The sequence below is a fragment of the Eucyclogobius newberryi genome, unplaced genomic scaffold (genome assembly GCF_026437365.1).
Source record: "Eucyclogobius newberryi isolate DKJ021-1_F unplaced genomic scaffold, fEucNew1.0.hap1 SCAF_4, whole genome shotgun sequence".
Lineage (NCBI taxonomy): Eukaryota > Metazoa > Chordata > Actinopteri > Gobiiformes > Gobiidae > Eucyclogobius > Eucyclogobius newberryi.
In genome coordinates this window covers 3,560,118-3,582,814 of record NW_027316056.1, presented here as the reverse complement: position 1 = coordinate 3,582,814, position 22,697 = coordinate 3,560,118, and the positions used below count along the sequence as shown (strand labels likewise).

Sequence of the window (22,697 nt, the reverse complement as noted above, 5' to 3'; positions counted from 1 at the left end):
TATGTCGATTTTACATTAAGATTTTTAATATTCTTTTTTTTTTTTACAAAACAAAAGGTTGAAATGTGGTGACGGAAGGCTTCTAGATCGATACTATTTACATCGAAAGGGTAGTATTGATGACATTTTGATTCAACTTGTTTTTACATCATTTAACGCACCAATGGAAAGCATTTCAGTTCAGTTGATGCTGTTGTAAAGCGCTTTACAAATAATGTCTGTTTGATTGACATTTAGATCTAATCATGTCCCTGTCTTTGTTATTGTGGCATGTGTTATTGAGTCTGTATTGTCCGAATAACGATTACAATTGTCAAAATACGATTATTTCGATAGCCAACGTTAAACACAGTAAATTCGATCGCTCCCCTCTGTCAGTCCTCCATTTCAGCACCTTTTCAGCGCAGAAGCAGAACAATCAGCCACCTTGGTCGCACCTTTTCCTCCTCTTCACCATCACCAGTGTCTTTAGATTTGGATTTATTAAAGATTGACTTGTCAGGAGAAGACGTTACATGCTAATCATGAATTACGCCAATCACGACATCAAACAGGACAAAGATAAAAGATTCCCATCAAAGTTATAAATATACACTATAAATATACAAAGAGACAATCTAAGAACGAAACAATCAAAGAGCTCGAGGTATAAAAGATGTTTTCTGTTCTGGCACGTGTTTGTTTCTGGTCTCGGCTTCGAAGAGATTTTCCATTGACAAGTTTAGGAATCAAACATTCTTCACACGTTTAATTCTGTGATTCCTTAGCTAAATTAAGAATGATGCTAAGCTACTGAACGTGGATGTTCTTCTCTTATTTTGGAAAGCTAGTCTTCAGAATCGTGTACCAAAATATCAAATAGAACAGTCTTTACAAAACTCTCCTCTTAGATTCTGATGTAAATGCCAAAGCCTTTTAGAGCACACCCTCGCTCTGCATCCACTGTCATGTTTTCTTGGTTTTCGCTGATAACCTCTGCAGGCCGGCCTCAGATGAAAGTCCGGAGCTTGTTTAATCAAATATTACAAACCGCGGCTCTCCCCTTGTATCGAGTATCCCACATCGGTGCAACACGAGACCTTGACATCCGCTAATTGCTTGGCTTCCTCTTCAAAGGGGGGTTTTCTAAAGTGCAGCAGCAAAAGTGAAATTTGGCACAAGAAGAACTCGGCCGCGTTGGATTTATTTCAATCAAAATTTGAAATAGCCGGAGTCAGATGTCAGGCGTTATGTTATGTGTCTAGGGGCAATGCATTACGGACGCCACGTGGTTTTGAACAGCGCCGCTAAGTGAATAGAGTTTATTCAAATTGGCTTTGACATTTTAGAACGTGCTCACTGCCGATCTTTCTCAAATCTGAGGCAAGATACTTCAGGTTAAAACTTTGAGCTGTAGTTACAAGTCGTGCGCTTCGAAAATCGACTTTTATGAGCTTCCCGAGCGCAATTTTATCTCATTTTCAAAAACATGAACTGAACATTTTGAATCGTTTCTAATTCAAAATGGACGGTTATTACATCTTCTGACTTGTTTTTAATGTAGCATAAACATGCGATAAATGAGGTTGTACTTAAGGGTCCAAACGTTTAGGTTTATGAGACATTTACGTCATATTTAACTGGTGAAATCTCTGGTGACACTTTATGATAACTACACTAGAAGAATTCATTATTTAACTGTCAGATTGCAGATTTGCTGAGCATTTTTATGGTATTTTTTTTCTGCAATAACTGGGCCAAACCACTTGAAACTGGCACAAAGTTCAACATCTTTTCTGTCAACACTATTAAAAAAATAAAATAAAAATCCCCACATTGGTTCAGAAAGTGGTGCTATTATTCGACTCCAAAGACATAATGATGATGACGTCAGTTGAAAAGACTTTTAAGCCACAAGATTAATATGACAAGTTTGTGGATTTCTAATTCATAAATAGTAAGTCTCCCTTAGAGTTACATATGCTCTTAGTCCATCATGACATTTTAGAACGCGATCGCAAATCGAGTGACTAAATAAAACATGAGCAAAAGAAAATGAACCAATAGAAAATTAATGGTTCCAAAAATGCAGAGGGAATTTTTGCACTTGGAACGCAATTATGTGACAGTTTAACTTTAATTTCAGGAATAAAAGCAAGTAATAACTGTTGCGAGCTTTGGCCCTTGTTAATAGTATGGTTGCTAGGTAACAGTTATAAAATTACCTCTACGTGGCTGTGTCATTCCCCAATTTGAGTCAATCATGATGGTTGTTAGCTCTAATATATTTTCATAATTTAAATGGCCAGAAACTGTTATTATGTTTTCTGTCAGTTGTGGTCTTAGTTCACCATCCATTTTAGTTAACTAGAGTTTGCTAAGAAAGTTTTATTTATTTAGATAATGTCATGGCAAAGGTGATGTCAAACCCATTAAACATTATCCTCAAGTTAGTTAGCTGTTTCTCTCTGTTTTCACTGGTTTATTAGCAGTTAAGTGTTGTGTTTTCACGCACTTTGGGCTCATATTTAAATTTGTATAATATGTTTAAAGAGTAAAGATGTATTTGTTTAGATGTATTATGCCTATGTAAATTTTGACCATGTTCAACCAGGAAGTGAAATGATAAATCTCACCAAAATAGTTAAACCAGGAAAAACTAGATATATTTTTTGTTTATATATGATCATGTTAAAGTATACAGGACACATTAGACTAAACTTTTCAGTAAAACAAAGGAATTATGATTATATTTAAGATTTTACGAAGCATTTTGCCTGTTTTTCTCCAATTTGGCAATTTTGGTGGCATTTATAATGTCACTTCCTGGTTGGACATGGCCAGCGAATATGACATACAACGAGATAATTCCATTGGCAACCATACTGTAAAAAAGGGCCCAATTCAATTCAAATCATAGAAAAGTTATGATTTGACAAATAATCAAACACCTGACAACACCTTTATTTTGTTAAATAATTGTTTGAACTGACATTAAAAGTTGTAAGTTGTGTGCAAATTCTTGATGGAACAAGAAGTTATAGAACTCTGCTCTACTTCCTGTCATTTTCAACTTTTAACTGTCAAATTTCCTTCACAAACTGCCACTCGGCTGATGAAAAATATGATAATTATTTACCTCAGGGACTATCTCACCAAACAACGTCTTAATTAGAAAATCATTTGAACCTGTCATATTGGCTTTAACTAGTCTAGTAGTCTAACCTGTCACATGCACTTGAAACTTCCTCCACGTGACGTTGAAAAGCCTTAATCTGAGTGAGCGACAAGACTTTTATTCAAATCGTAAATCCGGTGGAACGTTCCAGCGCATGTCCCTGCTTTGCTAACTCAACTTTCATTTTGGTGCGGGGCTCATCACCTCGCTAAAACATGCGTCGTCCTTTCTCCGATGCAGACAATTCATCCTAATCCCTCATGCTCCTGTGGGCCGGGCGAAAAGGAGGACGCTCCCTGTCTCCGCTCCGGCGTCACGCTCATCTGTCCGTGTCGCTTGCCACACACGAGGTTCGCAATCCCTCCACCGAAAACGAAACGCCCGGCAATCCATCACTGCCCGAAGGTGTGTCCGAGATATAGAGAAGTGCATATATTTGAATTGGAAGGAGAACGCAGAGGGCGAAGAGGATATAGAGGATATAGCATATACTGTGGCAAGAAACGGGGGTTTGCTAAAGGCATGTTTTGTGACCTTTGTGGCCTTAGTGGGATCGGCCAAACATAAAATAAGTTACTTTTATTTCCTCTTCCAGAACAGTGTGCTTGAGAAAATGATTATTAAGAATATCGCGTATTGTAAAAAATACAAAAAAAAGATACAAAAAAGAGCTAATCATAAATGTTTTATTTACAATTTTTGAGTTATGTTGTAAATGGTCAAATAAAGGTATAAGGTGTTATTTCTGAACGTTTGTTTAAAAATGAAACCTCTACTAATACGTTTAAAGACATATCACATTTCTGTTGGATTAACATAATAATATTGTTCTATATCAAGAGATTAATCAATGGACTCGACAATCTTTAAGCATTTCACGATTTCAATCCAACTAAATCAAGGCAAGTCACATTGCCTGATACTTTGTGCTTATTCGCTGACCTTAGTGACCTTTTAGACAATTAACACTGTTACTGTTGAACACTCAGTATTTTCAATAATAAGTGACCGATCTAATCTAATCTAAATCTGAATCATCTCTTTCCACCTTCCTTAATGTATTAATATCAATACGACAATATTCATGATTTTACTAAGAGGTCATATTTAACAACACAATTTGAAGTTTGATGTATTGCTACAGGAAAACGTCAAAATGATACAACTATAATATTGAAAGTACTTCATGCCACTGACACAATCATAAATAAGTAATAAGAAACCTATTTATAAATGTGCAATAGTGTTTAAAAACGTGAACTGCGATAAATACAAAGCATATTTAGTTCGTATAATGGATTCCCTACAGCTCAAAAATGATTGTTACAGATATTTGTCACAGTTTTACACCTTTACTTTTTCGAGCTTTGTGTGAAGTTATGACAGAAAAACCTTTTTAATGGAATAAACTCAACTTCTCTCACCACAAACTTGCTTTTATCGGCGTGTAAGACCACTTTGTGTCCACACTTGTTTCCCCTAGTAAATATATTCCCAGTGCTTTCCCGCCAAAACTACTAGCGGCAAGTGTGTGAGCGTGAGAGTGAGTTAGCGTGTCCGCGGCTAATCGCATTGTGCCGCAGCCGCTTCTCGGTGTCACTCACAAACCGCTCCTATATAACCTCCAAACAATGCGGTGCGCACACACACGAGACGCTAGGCCAACGCGTTTAGCTTTGTCCGGGATGATCCGCGGCTCAGCGCAATCGGAGCGGGAGGTAAACCGTGACAGAGCGGAACAGCCGGACGGTGAACGCCGCTGCGAAATGTTCTGACATCATCGCGGGGCCTTTCTTCCACGAGTGTGTGCGAGATGATACGGGGTGAAATCGTCTGGATGAAAGATGAGTAACAATGTGTGCGACGGCAAATTAACGGAGCGACATACCAATGACGGGCACGCAAAAGGATTTGGTGCGCAGTGATGACAACTATTGCTACAATCTGTTCAGAGTTCGTCGTCACTAGCTATGTTTACGTGCACAACACAAATCAGATCATTGACAGAATTCCAGAATGATCAGTTATATTAGTTTTACCTTGGGTCCTCAGGTCAACTGAAATAATTACAAATGTCGTCTGTGTTTCTAGTCCCGTGCGAATTGTCTGTAAAAAGGTCCTCAAGTGAATCTAGTCCTGAATCGTGTCTGTGATTTGGGCTGTTTTTTTTTCAAAATGTCTCTACAGCACAGATTTGAGCTAAATCAATACTATTAATTCGCTATTGACCATTTTGCTAATTAATTCTGTTTTTTTCTACAGTCAAAAAGTAAAAAAAACACACAAAACAAACTGCAGCATTCGTAACCCGGAAGTACAAACCGTTGCCGTGGAGATGCTTTTGGTTTAAAGTTTGGATCAAGGGGCTGTCAGTGTGAGTGGATTGAAAGAGGCAGTTTCATAAGAAATGTGATCTTGCTGAATGTTGTTCTGACGCTGATCGCAACAACGTGGTAAAGAAGGATGTTTGTACATACAGTACACAACGCTGAAACCGAATATAGAAGAAATGCTAACAACTCAAATTCATTAAAGGGTTATTGTCATATAATATAAAGTTAAAAAAAATAATAATAATTAAAAAAAAAAAAAAAAAAAAATATATATATATATATATATATATATATATATATATATAATGATATAATATTTCTAATCCCGTCCGAATGCACACAAAAAAACCTCAGACGTTGTGCGGTAATTTAAATTTTACAGATGTTCCCAGGCAAAACTAATCCCATCTGAATAGGTCTTAAGTAATTTGCTTTCATTCTGAGGACACTTAAAGGTTTTTTTAATGTATTGAAACGTGAAAAACTAACTAGTTTATTTTAAACTTTTTACAGCTCCACGTGTATCGCTCACTTCAGATTTCATAAAACACATTTTCTAATACAGTTTTAGCTGGTTTAAAGACTTAAACATGAGTCTACTTCCTTTCAACACCACGTTTGCTGTATTCAATTTGCTTTTCCTGTGAGGGATTACACCGACATTTTTCCTGTTTTATTAAAGTTTTATACTGTTAAAATCTGATGCAAAGTTTGAATGATTTTTTTTTATGTTTTGGACAAATAAACCTGTCTGTGTGGTGAAACAGAGCACTGTGTTACGCATAAAGATGATAAAAGCGGCTGTTACCTGAATTAAAAGCCGGAAACTGAGGAGAAAGGCGAGGCGCTGTGGATGTAAGCAACGAATGTGGCAAGACAGAAATGAATAAGACAGTATTCAATAAGACAGAGTTATTGTTCAAATTCATTGTACTTTGTCTTCCAAAAACAACAGGTAATCTTAAAACCCATTGATTTAACTGTCACTGGGTGTTTTTGAGATTTCGCACACCAAAAATCATATCTAATTACCGTATTTTCATGCAAAAAATGCATAATAGAGAAGAAAAAAAACATATATAAGTTGCACTGGAGAATGAAATGCGGTTGCAAGTGTGAAAGTAACAAATAATATCAGTATATAAGTATAAGTTGTACCCCGGCCAAAACTATGAAAAAATAGTCCAGAAAATGCGGTGTCAGGTCTAATGATTATAGCTATCTGATTTGTAAATGTACCACATTTTGTGGTAATTATGATAATAATGTTGTGTTATTATTTTCCTTTTACAGTACTCTATTTTCATGTTCAGTACCTTTAATGTTTAATGTTGTTCAATTCAATTCAATTTATTTTTGTCTAACATGTTATTGGAGTTATATTGATATCCGTGGGCTGGTATTTCTCACATTAGGACCACATTATTAGATCAACAGCATGATTTAAATCTAAGCTATTGGTTAAGAGGTCAAAGGTTAGGTAAGTAATAGTCCCCATTGTGGGACACATAAAGGATCTAGTAATAAGGGATGGGGATGTATCAGTTCCATTATTGGTATCGGCCGATCGTCAAAAGGCTTTCATCAATATTTAAAGAATGACCAACAGTTTGGCACAATACAAATGGAAACTGAAGAGAAATTAGGCTAAATATAGCGCAACAAATGATTTTATATGTAATACTATTTTACTGAAGTTCATTTGTAATCCGTCTAAACTAAAGATGGATTTGTGGGTCTTGCCATGGATCAGGCTTAGGTAAATGTCTTTTAAAATGTTTGTATGTATTTAACCTTTATTTTTCCAGGTAGATTGATTGAGAAATATTTTAAAAGGACGACCTGGTCAAGAGACAGTTCGTCGTTGTAAATCTTAAACACATTAGACTTTTTACTGTAAAGAGTATGATATAGTCACTTTAAAAAGGTGCACTCATCAGAAACTACATGACATAAGGGTGATCGACATAAGCAGCAAGCCAAACAGAAACCCAAACCCAACAGAAATGCATAACAAATCATTACACCTTCTGGATTTCCTTTTGGTCCTCGCTCTGGTCCGGTCCCGCAGCGCAATGTAGTAGTTTCTCCCCACAGCAGTGCCGGCTCGAGCAGCAGGTCTTTCCTCCTGAATGCTCCAGTCCTCCCTCCGCCTTCGTGTGACGGCTGTAATCACAGTTATTCAGACGGGGCCAGAGCAGGGCGCGGGCGCACATACAAGCCACAGGGGGCGCTGGTCAGCATGATTACTGTTATTTTCTGGTCCGAGCGGGAGGTGCAAATGTCCAGCATCGCAGCGTGTTTCTGGTTCTCTCTCACACCCACAGGAACATGCAGGTTTTGTTAGTGGGGCTTAGTCGGGCTTATCTCCCCACCAATGTGCACACACAGAATAACGCATTAGGCCTATTTCTGCTCTTTGTACCTTGCATCTATGAAAAGAAAAGGAAAAAAGAAGTGCAAAGATTGTATCTGGATTCATTGGGGCGGCCCTGGTGGTTGGTCGTCACAACAAATCTTGCTTGAGGCTCATTTTGTAATTTCCATCGCCACAATTTGGCTCGTTGTGTCGTGAAAAGTGCTGAAATCAGATAAACCTCTCGGTGACTGTTGCTGTGGGATTACTATTAGTCCGATTAGCTTCATTAGGTCTTCACGTTTCGATAGTTTGTAGGATTTCTTATAGTCAGATCTGTATCTTAGGAGGAGTGCAGCCGAAACATGTCAAGGTACGACGCTAAAATACAGGTCTGACGATAAGAAATCCTACAAAGCCAAATACTTTGTTAGTTTGTTGTAGATTAAATTGAAGTAGCCAGAGAGTTGAAAGAATTGTATGAAACTGGACTTTTAATGCAGAAGTTGGAGACATGAACCCTAAGACATTGCGATTGTGTGTATTCCAGTCTGACACAGGCCAGGACAACAAGGGCTGAGCTGGCTGTGTTTGACTGTCACAGGGGAGAAATTATAAAAGCTCACCTTGGTTGAAACGTATTTGAATATATGTATTAGATGCTGAAGAAACCTGGCCCTGAACACAAATTCTGTTAAAATCATGAATTCTGAATAATCGTGACTATTAAACTACTAAAATTCTCTTTGATGAACTGTGAACTGTTATGTGGACTACACAGTTTTCCAAAACACATGCCACATATTTTTTAGGCTTGTCAAAAGTATTGAAAATCAGATACTATACAATACTTAAACCCGCATCGAAAGTAAACTCATTTGACCAAGTATCATTTTTTTTTTTTAAACACACATTCACAGGACCAAATGTGACCTTTCCTGAACACGTCTACAGTGATGTTGAGCTTTATCACAAGTAGTACAGGACATTAGGGTTTAATAAAGAATATACAATCATTTTTAGTTGGACAATGAATCTCTATAAAGGGTTAGGGGTTAGAACATTCTTGATTATTACTGTAGTATTGAAATCTGTATCAAAAATCAAGTATATTCCTTAATTGAGTTTGAAATGTTAGTATTGTGACAACACCAATGATTTTTTTGATCAATATTCTCTATCTAGAAGCTTCAAGTCCTATATTATTTTACCTTAATTTGGTCAAAAATGAATTTAAAAACCTCAATTTACAGTAGAAAATATAGTTTGACTGGTCGACTATTCAGACAACTATCGCTATGTAGTCAAACCATTCTTTGCTGTAAATGTAGGTTTTTAAAATGCACTAGATTTCCTGATTTAAGGCTTCTGGGGAGAAACAAATAACTGTTAGGTGAAGGCCTACATTGAGTCAAATTTAACTTGCACTAAAGGACATTTTCTCTCTTTCTATGTAGTTGGAATTGCCATTGAAGCAGATTTACCCTTATGTAATCCACAATTATATATTAAGCCAGTAAAATCACAGAAATATCTCTTGTGCTCCTTTTCTCGCACTCACAAATGCAGTTAGCGGGGGTTAGCTTGTGTTAGCTCTCAATCCACACAAAGGAGGATTAAAACCGGGTCTATTTTGGCTCTTAGTCTGTCTTGAGTCTTGTAGAGTTTGGATTTTCGCCTCATTGCTTCCCACCTCCTTAATTCTGCACTGCGCTTGTTTAAGCCACTCGCTGCCTTCACTCGCTCGCCCCATTTTCCCCCCTTTTCCAAGCTCTCCTTTCATTTCCCTCTCTCCCGCTCGCTCTTTCTCTCTCTCCGAGGTTGTGAACTCGCCTAGCGGGGGGCCTATACAGCGAAATGAAAGCGCTTTCGGGAGCCCTATCACAGAGACACACATGCACTGGGTTAAATATGGGATGTATAAACGGCGGCTGAACTCGTAGACCACAAAAATAAGAAACAGGCCTCCCGCTTCTCTATCAGCCGCACAGCGCAGGGCGACGGGGCCTATATTGTGGCGGGCCACGGGGGGCACCAGCCAATGCACTGGTGCTGGAGCGGCTGCACGGCTGGAGCGACGGAGCAGGAGAAAAGGAGCGCGCCCATGCTTCTAAATCTTTCTTTTTGTTGCCTTCTCGCACTGCTGTGTCCCTGGGGAAGCTGAATTTGCACTCTGGCTGCTGCTGAATGTGCCCACAAACCCATGATTAGAAAGGACTCTGCAACTACTGTGGCATTCAAATGTTTTAAAATTGTGTTATTTTGTAGGTTATACAAAACATCTCATTTTTCACATGGCACATTTTTATTTTATGTACCCGTATTTTCTGGGGTATAAGTCGCACCAGCCAAAAAATGCATAATAGAGAAGAAAAAAACATATACGTTGCATTGGAGTATGAAATAAGGTTGCAAGTGTGAAAGTAACAAATAATATCACATATAAGTCGCTCCGGAGTATAAGTATATTACCGATAGTATAAATACAAGTCGCACCCGGGCCAAAACTATGAAAATAGGTGTGACTTATAGTCCGGAAAATACGGTATGTGTTTATTTGACTGGGACAGTGCAGTTTAACGGAAAGACATGATACAAGATAAATGTAAACACTAGATTGGTGCCACATTTTACTCCATTGTCCCAAGGGGCTGCGCTCATAAAACAAATACTTTATATTTATATATTGCACAGATAACATATTTTGGAGTGAGATATACAATATTGCTACAGAGAAGTATCAAGGTAAGCGATAACGCAGTGTTTTCCCCAATTTGTACTGTTACTAAAATTGTTTTTTAAAAAAAGAAAAAGTTAAAAAGAAAAAGAAAAAAAAAAGATAAAAAAAATAATGGAAAAAAACAATTATAATAAAATGAAGGGGAAAAAAAGCACAGATTAAGCAAATTGGGCAATAATTACAATCATATTTACCTTGCTGCACTGACATAGCGTTGATTTAATTAAAATCCTTGTGTTACTGACCACATTCTTCGATTCAGAAACAAAATCACGGTCTTCTAAATAATTCTCCTCCCGTGCAGTCCAACCTCGGCTGACTGCAGTTCACATCGAGGTCAAACAAATAATTTCACTTTTTCGCCGAACACATTTCTCGTGGCAGAGTCACCCAGCCACATTAATATGTTTTACCGTGAGTTATTTGGATCACCGCGACCTCTATTTTATTGAACTTAAAAGTGTAACTGCATCTCCTCTGCTTCCTCTGTCAAACCAGCCTCACTTTGATGACAGCGCCATAATATTTCTTCAATGCATTCGGAGTCATCTATATTTTAGGATTGCACAAAAATGAGGAGTTGCATCTAGGTCATGTAATTTAACAGCGTGTAAGGGTAAGATTAATTACACGGAAAAAGTCACATACTTGGACCATGATAAAATATTTCCAGATAATAAACTGCCTTGCAAAGTCAATTCATTTTCGGACTTTGCAAAACTTGAAAAAAACGGGAATTATGCGATTTCAAAAGCCTTCGAGCGTTCATCACTAAACATGATCTGCACAGTGAAATAAAAGTGGTGATGCTTGTTAAAATAGAATTTTTAAACTGGACAAACTAAGAGGAAAGCAAATTTGAAAAGTACTCAAATACATGAATAAATCATCGGTTTAAGTGTCTTGTCCAAAGACTCGCTTGAAATCGAACCGCCAACTAAGGCCAAACAGTTTTGGAAAAAGATCTATCTGCCAGCGTTACAGTTACAACTAGAGTCATCATTTGTGGAGTGGAATTCTGTTCAAAGTTCAACCCCGTCCAAATCCAATCATTTAAGACTAATAAAAAGGCTTTACGTAATGGGGACCTGAAAGAAGGAGGAGTCCCCATTTGATTTTACAACTTTTATTTTGAACATATTAAATCTTTTAAAATACAATCATTGCATTTCAGTATGTTTGAAAGGAAATAAACTTTTTGAATCTTGAGTACAACTAAACTGTAATCTGTTTTTCTTTTTTTTAAATGTAATCAGATAGGATCATTTGTTGTTTGCAAAGGAAAAGGAAATAACTGCTGTCCTTACGATTCGTGAATTGTGACTATTCGAATTTCGATTAGATTGTGATTTATACGGTATTTCAACCTTTGAGTCTCAGCTCTACCAACTGAAGTCATTGCAATGTCCTGAAGAAGAACGGTGGTGTAAAGAGTAATACAACTACTAAAAAACCTAAAAAGAATATTAGCTTTACTGTTGTTTTGGTCTTTTTTCTGGTTCATTCTATTATCACGATCCAGTCGGTTTGTAAACTAAGCTCGTGACAGTTGAGGTACAATCTTTAGAGTATTTCTTCAGGCCTGTATATCTTACAGCAGTGGAGTTCTCTGTCACTGCCTTGGCTCTACCTCTTCACTCCGCAGACCTCCGGGTTTGTGCAGAGGTGGAGGATTCCTCTGAAGGTGGATTTGAGAGCTGCACCGTGAGAGAGAGAGTGAGTCAGTGAGTCCAGAGGCAGTCGAACCCTGTGGGACGGACTCAAACGGGATGTGTTAGCTCTGAGGTGAACGTGAGGAGCTGAGGAGCTGAGGAGGAGCATGAGGACTTGTGATCAAAGCTGCAGGAGCGGTGTCTGTGTGGTCTTCTGCAGGCTGTGGACACATTCAACCTGCTCTTCAACCTCCTGCATAAAACGATAACGCTGTGTATTTATATTTCATTTTGAGGACATGATATTTCTGCTGGCAATGAAAAGTAATCAAAAAACTGAGGTGGTTAGAGTAAAATTGGGCTCAAGTGAGAGTAAAGTTACTTCAAAATAATATGTCTCAACTAAGATAGTAGTCAGAGAATGTATTTGGGGAAACTAGAACTCAAGTAAGAGTAACTGCCTATACGTAACATCAGATTTATAATTTTATGTTGATTTAATTGGAAGGACAAAAATGAAAAATAATGCTCAAAATGTGGGAATCTCAAAGGATATAGACAAAAATGAGACAAATGAAATATTATCTGAAAGAGCGGTGCAAGTGCAAATGTTCCAATAAGTTAATATCGAGATAAAACCTTTGTAGGTATAATTACAGTGAGAAGAAGAACCACAACTTTTACTGAAGTAAGAGTACTGTTACTTCAAACAAATGATTACATAAGTAGAAGTAAAAGAAGTACAATTTCTTCAAAAGTCAGAGTACTGCCCACCACTGTTAATAAAGACTACAAATACAGCTAAATAAGGCAAAATATTTCATATAACGACCACAACGTTTTTATCATAATTAAACTGTTCTGTCGAAATCAATAATTTTAACCGTTCGCTCTTTATTTAGGATGTTTAGTTCTCAAACTGTGGTGTAAAAGCAACAAATGCAGATGAAAAAGAAGCTGCTGTGATCCTGGTTTAGTCCTGTATTTGCACGTATTAAATGGCAGAACCTGTAACTTAGTCAGGCCTGGACCAGGGTAAAACCAGGACTAGAACGGAACGGAACTACGCTCAAAACAGGACCAAAGTGTGACCTCTTGGTTATTGTTTAGCCCTGGTTTTATAGTCAGCAGTCTCAGATAAAGTGCCTATGAGAGGTTGGGCCACTGTTCAAAAATTAAAGGTTGAACGGACGATTTTTTTTGCCCAAATCTGAGTCATATTTCCTCGTGTCATGGACGGCCGATTCGTCCTGCCACGTATCAATCATAAAACGCACCTACCGCTCACCTGCAGCCGCGTCAGGCTCGTCCCCACGTTTCTGCGTGTCTAAGCGCATCGATCTATCATAATATAGTTCCCTCAGTGTACGGGACAAAATGAAGACGGAGAAGGACAGTTCGAGCTGACTCAGAAAAAGACGGAAATCTACGGAGACGAGCGATGCGATGCGCTCCGTTGCGCTAATAAACAAACGCACGTGTGTGTTGTAACCATCCGCACGGGGGAGTGCGCATGTGCACTTCCGCCTGAGTACTCAAATTGCCGAAAAATCGTCCATTGCGCCTTTAATTTAATGTTACTTTTTGCTTTTTTTTTACTTGACAAATAAAAATATATGAGGGCACCTTGTTTTTTTTGCTGTTTAGAGAGTCAATTAAGTTGTTTCTTTTTGTAAATTGTCCTAGTGTGATGTCACTTCCTGTAATTTTTCAAAAAAAAATCAAACTTTTCTCCACAAATACTTAAATAAATAAAACTAAAACGTATACGTACAACAGGTAAATAAATTCAAAATGAGAAAACCGGAAAAACCTGTCAAGACCTGTTAAGTCTAGTTGACTATATAGGAATACTTGAATTTACTTCTCCATTTCCCTCTTTCCGCCACCACCCGTCCCACGCCCCCAAAGAGACATAGCACCATCCGTAACAACTCTATCATACTTACCTTTCACTGCATTCCTTAAGTCTCTGCTTACCAAGGTCAAAAGTGTATCTATTCAGCCATTAATTAAGATGGAATGAAACTGAGGAACTGTAGCTTGAAATCATTTGTTGAAACTGTTACACACAAACCAACGTGGTTCCATTGTCAAAAGTTCCCTTTATATTCCATTGTGCGTGTCAACTGAGTAACAAGGCGGGATTACAGCTCGCGAACAAGCTAATTACTTGTACAGCCCTAGCCGCGTGCTAAATTATCATCTTGTACTTTATTGATTGAAGATCCAACGTGAACCCCGCTCGGAGCAGACGTCGGAGAAATTGGCTGAATATTAAACACACATGAGTCATTTATTACGCACCAGGTTTTCCGTTTCACACCAATCCATCGCAGGCCTTCGCTGGAAATTGAAACCACCGGCTTGTCATCCGCAATTACAGGGGACAATTCGGCAATCTTTAACCACAGGAAGGCACCGTCTGCCGGGTCTGCAAGACAAACTCGCCTCCCCGGACCCGCGCGTTATAATCAAAATGTCCCGTGCGCGTCCGTATGTCCCTGAGCAGAAGAAATATGTATTTTCTTCACGTATGTTTGCAATACATTATGCGAGAAACACTGTAAAAATGATCCGCTTTAGCTAGAACGACTTTTGGATATTTATCGAATTCAGTAATCATGACTTGATTTATTTAGTCGACGGCCTTGATAAGAAGGTGTAAAAAGGTATTATTTATAGGCATTTTTTAACATGAGTTTAATATTATTATGATTTTATTTTTATTTTTTATATTGTTTTTAATTGTTATTTAGCCTGGAATGTTCCATAGTATTGCATTTAACTATCTTCAGTGGACGCCGCCACATTACAGGTCAGAGCTATGGAGGGGCAACCATGCTCAGAAGTGGATGTGAATGTTTATCAATGGCTTTTATGTATTTCTTTGTTGCAATAATTCCACCTGTAATTGGAGTTTACTTCCAGGCAAAGTTACAAAATCTCCATGGAGACAATGTAAATAGTGCGTGTTTTAATGTCAGCAATAAGGTTATGCATTTTGCACTTGAACACATTTGAAATAAGCAGAAATATATATCATTTAAATACAACAGTGTCATCTTAAACTAATTAACTACATCATCCCTGATCTAACTTTTATTAACAGACAAATTGCTCAACACAGTAGCTCACACACAGAATACACTTTAACAAAGATCAATCAATAAGTGGTCATGAAATTCCAAATAATTAAAGTAAATAGCAAAGAATTAAAAATGTATAAGTGCAATAAAATTAAAGGAAATCAAACGTATCGAGGAAAAAGTTGGAGAAGGAGATACAGTGCAACGATTAAACAATTCAAATCACTGCCTCTGAAGCGTTGCCCCAACATAACCCGCTGAAGGATGGGTCAAATGCAAAAATCCAGATCTAAAAGAGCATGGTCTGTTTGTGGAAGGCAAATATGTAATAAACGCACGTCACATCCAGGCTTAAGGATAACTCGGCGCTTTATGCCCTCATGCGCTTTGCCAATGGCCCTCATGCCAAAATCAATACTCCATTAACCTCTATGGGAGATGATGCTTATATCATTAGCTATGTGCATGCGATGCTTATGATGACGTATGGGCTCATAAAATATTCAGAGCGCAGTGTGTATGGCGGCGTGCGTTACGGCTAAATTAGTTCTTTGGGCACGCAATCATTTGTCCGAACATTTCTGAATCAAATGAGTTTATAAAGTGCGCCGGCGTAAATTGAAGGAGAGGAAGTAATGTGCTTTGCTTGGCTCTGGCCGGTCCACTGTATCCTGAAAGGCCTTATCTCACACTGCTCAAATATTTATAACGTTACAAGTGGTTTCTAAATGGAAAAGCTTAATTTAATGCTAAATTGGGGAGAGGTTTCTCCTTGACGCCTGAAACACTTTAGCTTTGCCTCAGAGCCTAATGACTGTTGTGAAAGATGAGATGGCACCTGGATTGTGTTGATAGTTGTTGTGATGCAAGATGTTTACAGTGTATTCGGGTCAGTGATTCTCAAAATGGGACTCAAGTCGAAAGCTCAAGATTCACCAGTCAAAAGCTCAGAGAAGTCCGACGGTCGCCCCAGTCCAACGGTCGCCGAAGTCCAAGCCCAACGCTCGCCCAAGCCCAACGCTCGCCCAAGCCCAACGCTCGCCCAAGCCCAACGCTCGCCCAAGCCCAACGCTCGCCCTTGTCCAACGCTGGCCCTAGTCCAATGCTCGCCCTAGTCCAACGCATGCCTTAGTCCAACGCTCGCCCAAGACCAGCCCTCGCCCAAGCCCAACGCTCGCCCTAGTCCAACGCTCGCCCAAGCCCAACGCTCGCCCAAGCCCAACGCTCGCCCAAGCCCAACTCTCACCCTTGTCGAACGCTCGCCCTAGTCCACCGCTCGCCCTAGTCCACCGCTCGCCCTAGTCCAACGCTCGCACAAGACCAGCCCTCGCCCAAGCCCAACGCTCACCCTAGTCCACCGTTCGCCCTAGTCCAACACTCGCCCAAGCCCAACGCTTGCCTTAGTCCAACACTCGCCCAAGTCATGAAATGAACCCAGGAACTCTATGCTACACAAGCTGACTAAGCATTACTACATTTCGGGGTTTTTCCATCAGTTGTCCACATAGTGAGAGCAACAAGAGAGACCCAACACTACTGTGTAAACTAATACGGTTATTTTTATTTTCCTTAAGAATATCTAACGCTTGTTGGTTAACTCTATTAAACTTTTTTAGTAGTGATGACATTGAACTCATGACTTTCTGAGATAAATACATATGGAAGCAAGTCGGGATCGTAATTTCTCATCTCGTAAACCTGGACAACCTCAACGCAGCATTAAATGTGACTAAACCAGATCCAAATCTAAATTCACGTGCTTTGCAATTTTGTAATTTTATATTAGCTACCAATTGCTAAAGTTGTGCATTTATCCAAGCTATTGTAAACATCATAACCAAATGTTTTAAAGATAACACAAGTTATTTTAACCCTGCAGAGTGGACCAATTATTCTAGTGCATTCTATTCTATTCTATTCCTGGGAGGGCTACTTGAACAATACAAACAATTGTATTAGTGTTCTACAATTTAATTCGTTTCAAAGCTATTCAGTTTTTATGAGACACGAGTTAGTTTTATGATTTTACACAGCTTCCAGACATGTGCAAATTTGAAATAAATGACTTTTCTTATAGCGCTGTATAATATTGCAATAATCAGTTTAACTTCGTGGACAATATAGAGCTGAAAATACCATCCCATACATAAGATAACCTACACACAATGGGGAAATGGGAATAACAGCAAAAAAGTCCAAAAATATGCCAGATTGACCCTTAAATCTTTAAACACACAAGTCTAACATGTAATAAAGTCATATCCTTTTCGAAAACATCCCTAGAATTACGTTCTGTTTCATTCACATGTCCGTCTTTCACACCAGAGCTCCAAACGCTTGCTCCCAAATACAGTACATTCATGGACATTCGCTCGATACGCTAAATACTGTACTTAAAATGTATATTGTTTTGTTGTTAAAGTATTCTATCTCTACGGTGTGATAAGTGCATTTACCAGTCGTGATCCAGCGGTTTATCAGGTTGTTTTTTAAATCGCTCTTTGATTTTTTTTTGTACTGTTTTGCCTAATGCATCCATGGACGTTGGTGACCAAAAAAATGTGTTGGCGTTTGATCCCGAGCTCTATAAATACATTGGCAGTTCATTTGCAAAAACAGATATTTTTTTCTATTATTCTACTATTTATTAAGATGTTTTGCTCTACTTATATTTATACCAGATTTAAATATTATTTATAAATATAAATATAATTTTTAAGTAAATTATCAGTTTTTATTATTCCCATTCTGTGCCTAATCCGTGTTGCAACCTGGAATTTCCCCATTTATTTTATCTTAAAAAAACAATGTTGATGTTTTACAATTTACTCTTTGTCCAGCACAAAAGCTGCATCAGTTTTAATGTGATAAAAACACAATTTCATCCCTTCTTGAGCAAATCTCATCAACTATACAGTTATTAGTAAGAAGTGTCAAAGATGGTATCAAAAAGAAAACAACATAGTACACTTTTCCAAACTAAAGTATCTGTTTTTACAAATGAACCTATTGTAAACAGTTTGTAAAAGCACTTGTTTAGTGTTAGTGTTAAGTGTTTTATTTGGTCCTTTTCTAGTCCCAGGTTTAGTCCTATTTCAGTTCCAACGTTAGTGTTTAATGTGACATTTAGTCACATTAAACTAACGTGTTTAATGTGACATCTAATGTTACTAAAAGGGACTAAGGGTGCGAATGCACCCTTAGTCCCTTTTGTCTTGTTTAGGCTTTCTTATGCCTCATGTCTCTCCTCTTTCTCTTCTCTTTTACCTGTCGTTTACACGGCTGTCTTTCTCTCCACACTTACCCACAATGCCGTGCCACATCGTGTCATTGGAACCTCTGTTTAGGAGATCAAACCTGTGCAAATGTGCGTTTGTCCCTCCTGCGATGCTACAAATACATTTACAGTACATTTTAATACATTTTACAGTGAATATTTTATTACGTTTACTTCAATGCAGTTGAGAGGAGGAATCTGTACTTTTTTGAGCTGGATTAAAAAAAAAAAAAATTCTTACATTAAGTACAAGAAATGTACACAATAATACATTTGACTCACAAAACGCTCTTCAAAAATAAGTAATCTGTTTTTTTGTGTGTTTTTATATATATATATATATATATATATATATATATATATATATATATATATATATATATATATATATATATATTTAACATGTTGAAAATAAGTATTCATAATGAAAAATAAAAGCTGTATTCTGGTGCAGTCCTGCTTTTATTTGGTGATAAACAGAATGTTATTTTTTATAAAATCAGAGGAATACACTGAGGCACTTGATCATGAAATTTGGGCTTAAACTGCCCTGAAGTAGTGAGAAAAATAGAAAAGGCTGCTCTTTAAGTGTTATTTTTTTTACCTTCGATAATGTGTAATAAACCTTTTCTTACTGTATAAATGAAAACAAATGGTGAAAACAAAAAGAAAAAGCTTATGTTGTGTTTCTCAATATTTGTTCAGATTTTTATAAATAGGTTTAATTATCAGAAAAAATGTCTGTAAAATGTATCACAAATGTGCAAAAATACACTTTTTAACCTAATTTCAAAGCAGTTTTAATTTTTAATCATTTCTTTTTGCCTCATATTTATTTCAAAACAATCCACTCGTTCTTCAAATCTTCCAATTCTTCCATGTATTGCCCATCTAAGTATTCAGAACACCACACTCTGATTGAACCATGTGACAGAATACATTCAAAATGCATTTCTAAAGCATTCTTCCCAACACTGTCCGCCACTTGCATATACTCCTGCAGCCGTGGACACAAAAAAAAAAAAAACTGCACAGAATCGCAGCCCGGGAATGCATTTTTTCCCTTTTGTGTTTGTGTGTGTGTGTGTGTGTCTGAGGACAGTACCTCATCTCAAGACGCGCCCACCCCCTGCACGCTCGCACCTCCAGCACGCGCCTCCCTCCCTTTCTCTTCCTCCTCTTCTCTTCTCCCTCTCGCCGCGGACCAATCCTGTGCCTTTCCTCGCCTCCCAAGCCCCGCCTCTTTCGGCTCGAACAGCAGCGAAGCGAGCGCTCAACTTCCACGGGCAGAGAAAGCGAGAGAGGCAGAGACCGATAGAGCGAGTGAGAGAGAGAGAGGGAGAGACCGATAGAGCGAGTGAGAGAGAGAGGGAGAGACCGATAGAGCGAGTGAGAGAGAGAGAGGGGAACGGGAGGCAGAACGAGCTCGGGAGTCTATTCAGTCGGCGGTCGCCAGCGGAGACACTCGGCACTCGTTACACGGCAACTCGATCCGGCGTGCGCTGCGAGACGCGGAGAGAATCCGGCACCGAGAACGCGTTTTTGAAATCTAGCCGCTGCCGACGACTGTTAAACAAAAAAAGAAAAAGGAAAAAAGAACAAAAAAAGAAAGAAAGAAGGACTTAAAAACCCGCATCTTCCTTTTCTGTACATTTTTACACAGCATCCACCTTTCCAAGTGTGAATCGGAGCGGACAGTCCCGAACGGAGAGAGAGAGCAAAGAGTCGTGAAAGAAGCGTGGTTTATTATTGATTTTTTTTTTTTTTTACTCTTGACAAAACTGAGAAGAAGAAGAAGAAGAAGAAGAAGAAGAAGAAGAAGAAGAAGAAGAAGAAGAAGAAGAAAGAAAAAAAAAGGACTGAATCGGAGGTGTGCGCTTTTCCTCCTCTGTCTGAATGCACGTCTGAAAGGAACCTATGTGCTTTTTTCCTGGAGCGTTAACCCTTTACAGCGGGCGAAACTGGATTACTTACACAGACAAGGTAGAAAACACCCATTTTTATTACCAAAGCTACTATTTCTGTTACTACTACTACTACTGCTGCTGTTTGTACTCGCTGTGGGCGCCGCACGTCGTGGAGAACGCAGCGTTTGTGGACGGGGTGGGGGGGGGATTGCTCCGTCTTCCTGTCAATTGGCCCTCATTGTGTGGACTCAGTGACTGGATGTAAAGTGATTGGAGGGGAAAAAACCAACGATCGGCCAGCGTTTTGTGTAGTGTTGTGTAGTTTTTGTGCGGTGAAATTGTGCGTTGATGAGGCAGGAGGGTGCCAGGGTGGAGGAGGATTTTGGTGGGAAAGTGGCAGCGAAGAGGCAGAGGGGGGAAACCTGCTCTTACAAGACTGGAATCATTGAATACATTATGATCATTTTTTTCTCTATTTAGTCTTAAAAATTGTACTTGTTTGTCATTTTTTTTTAACAATATTTGGAGTAAAAGTGGAAAAGGTGGAGGCAAAAATATCAAGTTCAATCCACAACACTGGCGACGTCAAGTATACATTGCATACAGACATATGCACAGTCTAGCAAATGTATTCATATTTTATTCATTTTTACCGGTGTATGTGGTAAATTTTCATACAGTTTTTCTACATATTTATAAACTTTATTTACACGATATATCTATATTTTTTAAGGTTTTCACATATTTAACCGCGAAGCAAAAGCATAGAGTTTGAGCGCGGCTAATTATTCTTAAAATTAATGCAATTAAAATTAAATTAAAGTTAATTTATTTTTATTTTATTTTTACAAGATTTACATGCAGTTTTTATTTAAAGACAGGACTTTTTCTGAACAGTATTTTTTTACTGATTTTTGAGTTTTCACATATTTAACCGTGAAGCAAAAGCAAAGAGTTTGTGAACCGCCAGTCACATTTATATTTTTTTTATATTATTAACAGTATTAATGTTAAATATACTGTTGTACTTAAAAATATATATCTATATATATATATATATATATATATATATATATATATATATATATATATACTTTATAAACAAAGCATTGCAATGAAAACATATTTAATGAACTGAATATTTTTTTTGAATTTTTAGTTGTATTTTTTCTATATATATGTATGTAATGAACTTAATATAGTTGTATATATTCATATTTTTTCGAAGAGCGTGGTGTAAAACTAATTGAGCAAGTTTTTCCACGAGCTGCAGATCAGAATACAGAAATACACTGTCTCACTATTATTTTTCCATATTTTTAGACTTTTTTTCTAAACTTATACAAAGACTTTTTATAAAGTTTGAGGATGAAGAACGTAAGACGAAGCCGAGCTGCAAGCGACATGTCCACCTGTCAATCAAACGCCAAGGCCTCATTTTCTTCTCTTTCCTCTCTTTCTCTTCTCTCTCTTCCTCTCTCTCTTCTCTCTCTCCTTGTCTCCATTAGAAACCACTTACTACATTTTAGAAGTCCACCGCTCGTCTCGTTCAGTCCGTCTTCCTCTTCTTCCGTCGCTGCCTCTCGCTCGCTCGGGGTCTCGTCTCTTCTCCCCCACCCCCCTTCGACACAAGCACACACAAACACACACAAAAACACACAAACTCTCCACACACGCACATACATATTTTAGCCCTTTGGCTTTCGGGTTTTGCTCTTGAGGCAATCCAATTAATGACATTTCTCTTAATTACACACATGGTATTTGATTACCGTATATATTTTGCATGTACTTTTACTAATGCTGTTATATGACTTAAACCGACTCTGATTCATGTTGCCTTGGGGCAGATTGACAAAGATGTGGTTGCCTTTCTGTTCCAACGGCCTTTCCATCTAGCACCAATCCATCCCATAGTTCTAGATGGACTCCAGGAAGACTAGCGACCCCTTTATGCAAGCGAATGTGGCTCCAAATAAATACATACATAAATATATCACTTACTCGGTTAACATATTCACATTCAAGGTGGCTGACAGGGCCTGGGGACACAACAAAAGTGTACAAGTATGTGGGCAGGATCAAATCACAGATCCTCCAGGTTTTTAAAAGATGTATTGTTGTTTGTTTGTCCCACAGTTGGGGAATTCCAGAAATAAAGCAAACATGTGTGAATAACAAAAGAG

The 22,697-nt window shown here is 38.2% G+C and overlaps 1 protein-coding gene across 9 annotated transcripts in view; it reads left to right on the top strand.

The window, feature by feature from the left end:
* LOC140377613 (teneurin-3) overlaps window positions 1–22,697 on the top strand; it is a 470,016-nt gene that overhangs the window by 36,560 nt on the left and 410,759 nt on the right. The window contains exon 1 of one of the 9 annotated variants that reach the window (XM_072463090.1): window positions 20,428–20,587. The exons of 7 other annotated variants lie outside the window; for them this stretch is intronic. The gene's annotated coding sequence lies outside the window, so the exon portion shown is untranslated. Of the gene's footprint in view, window positions 1–20,427; window positions 20,588–22,697 lie in introns of those variants that run through there. One more of the 9 variants, XM_072463088.1, reaches the window with a different exon arrangement.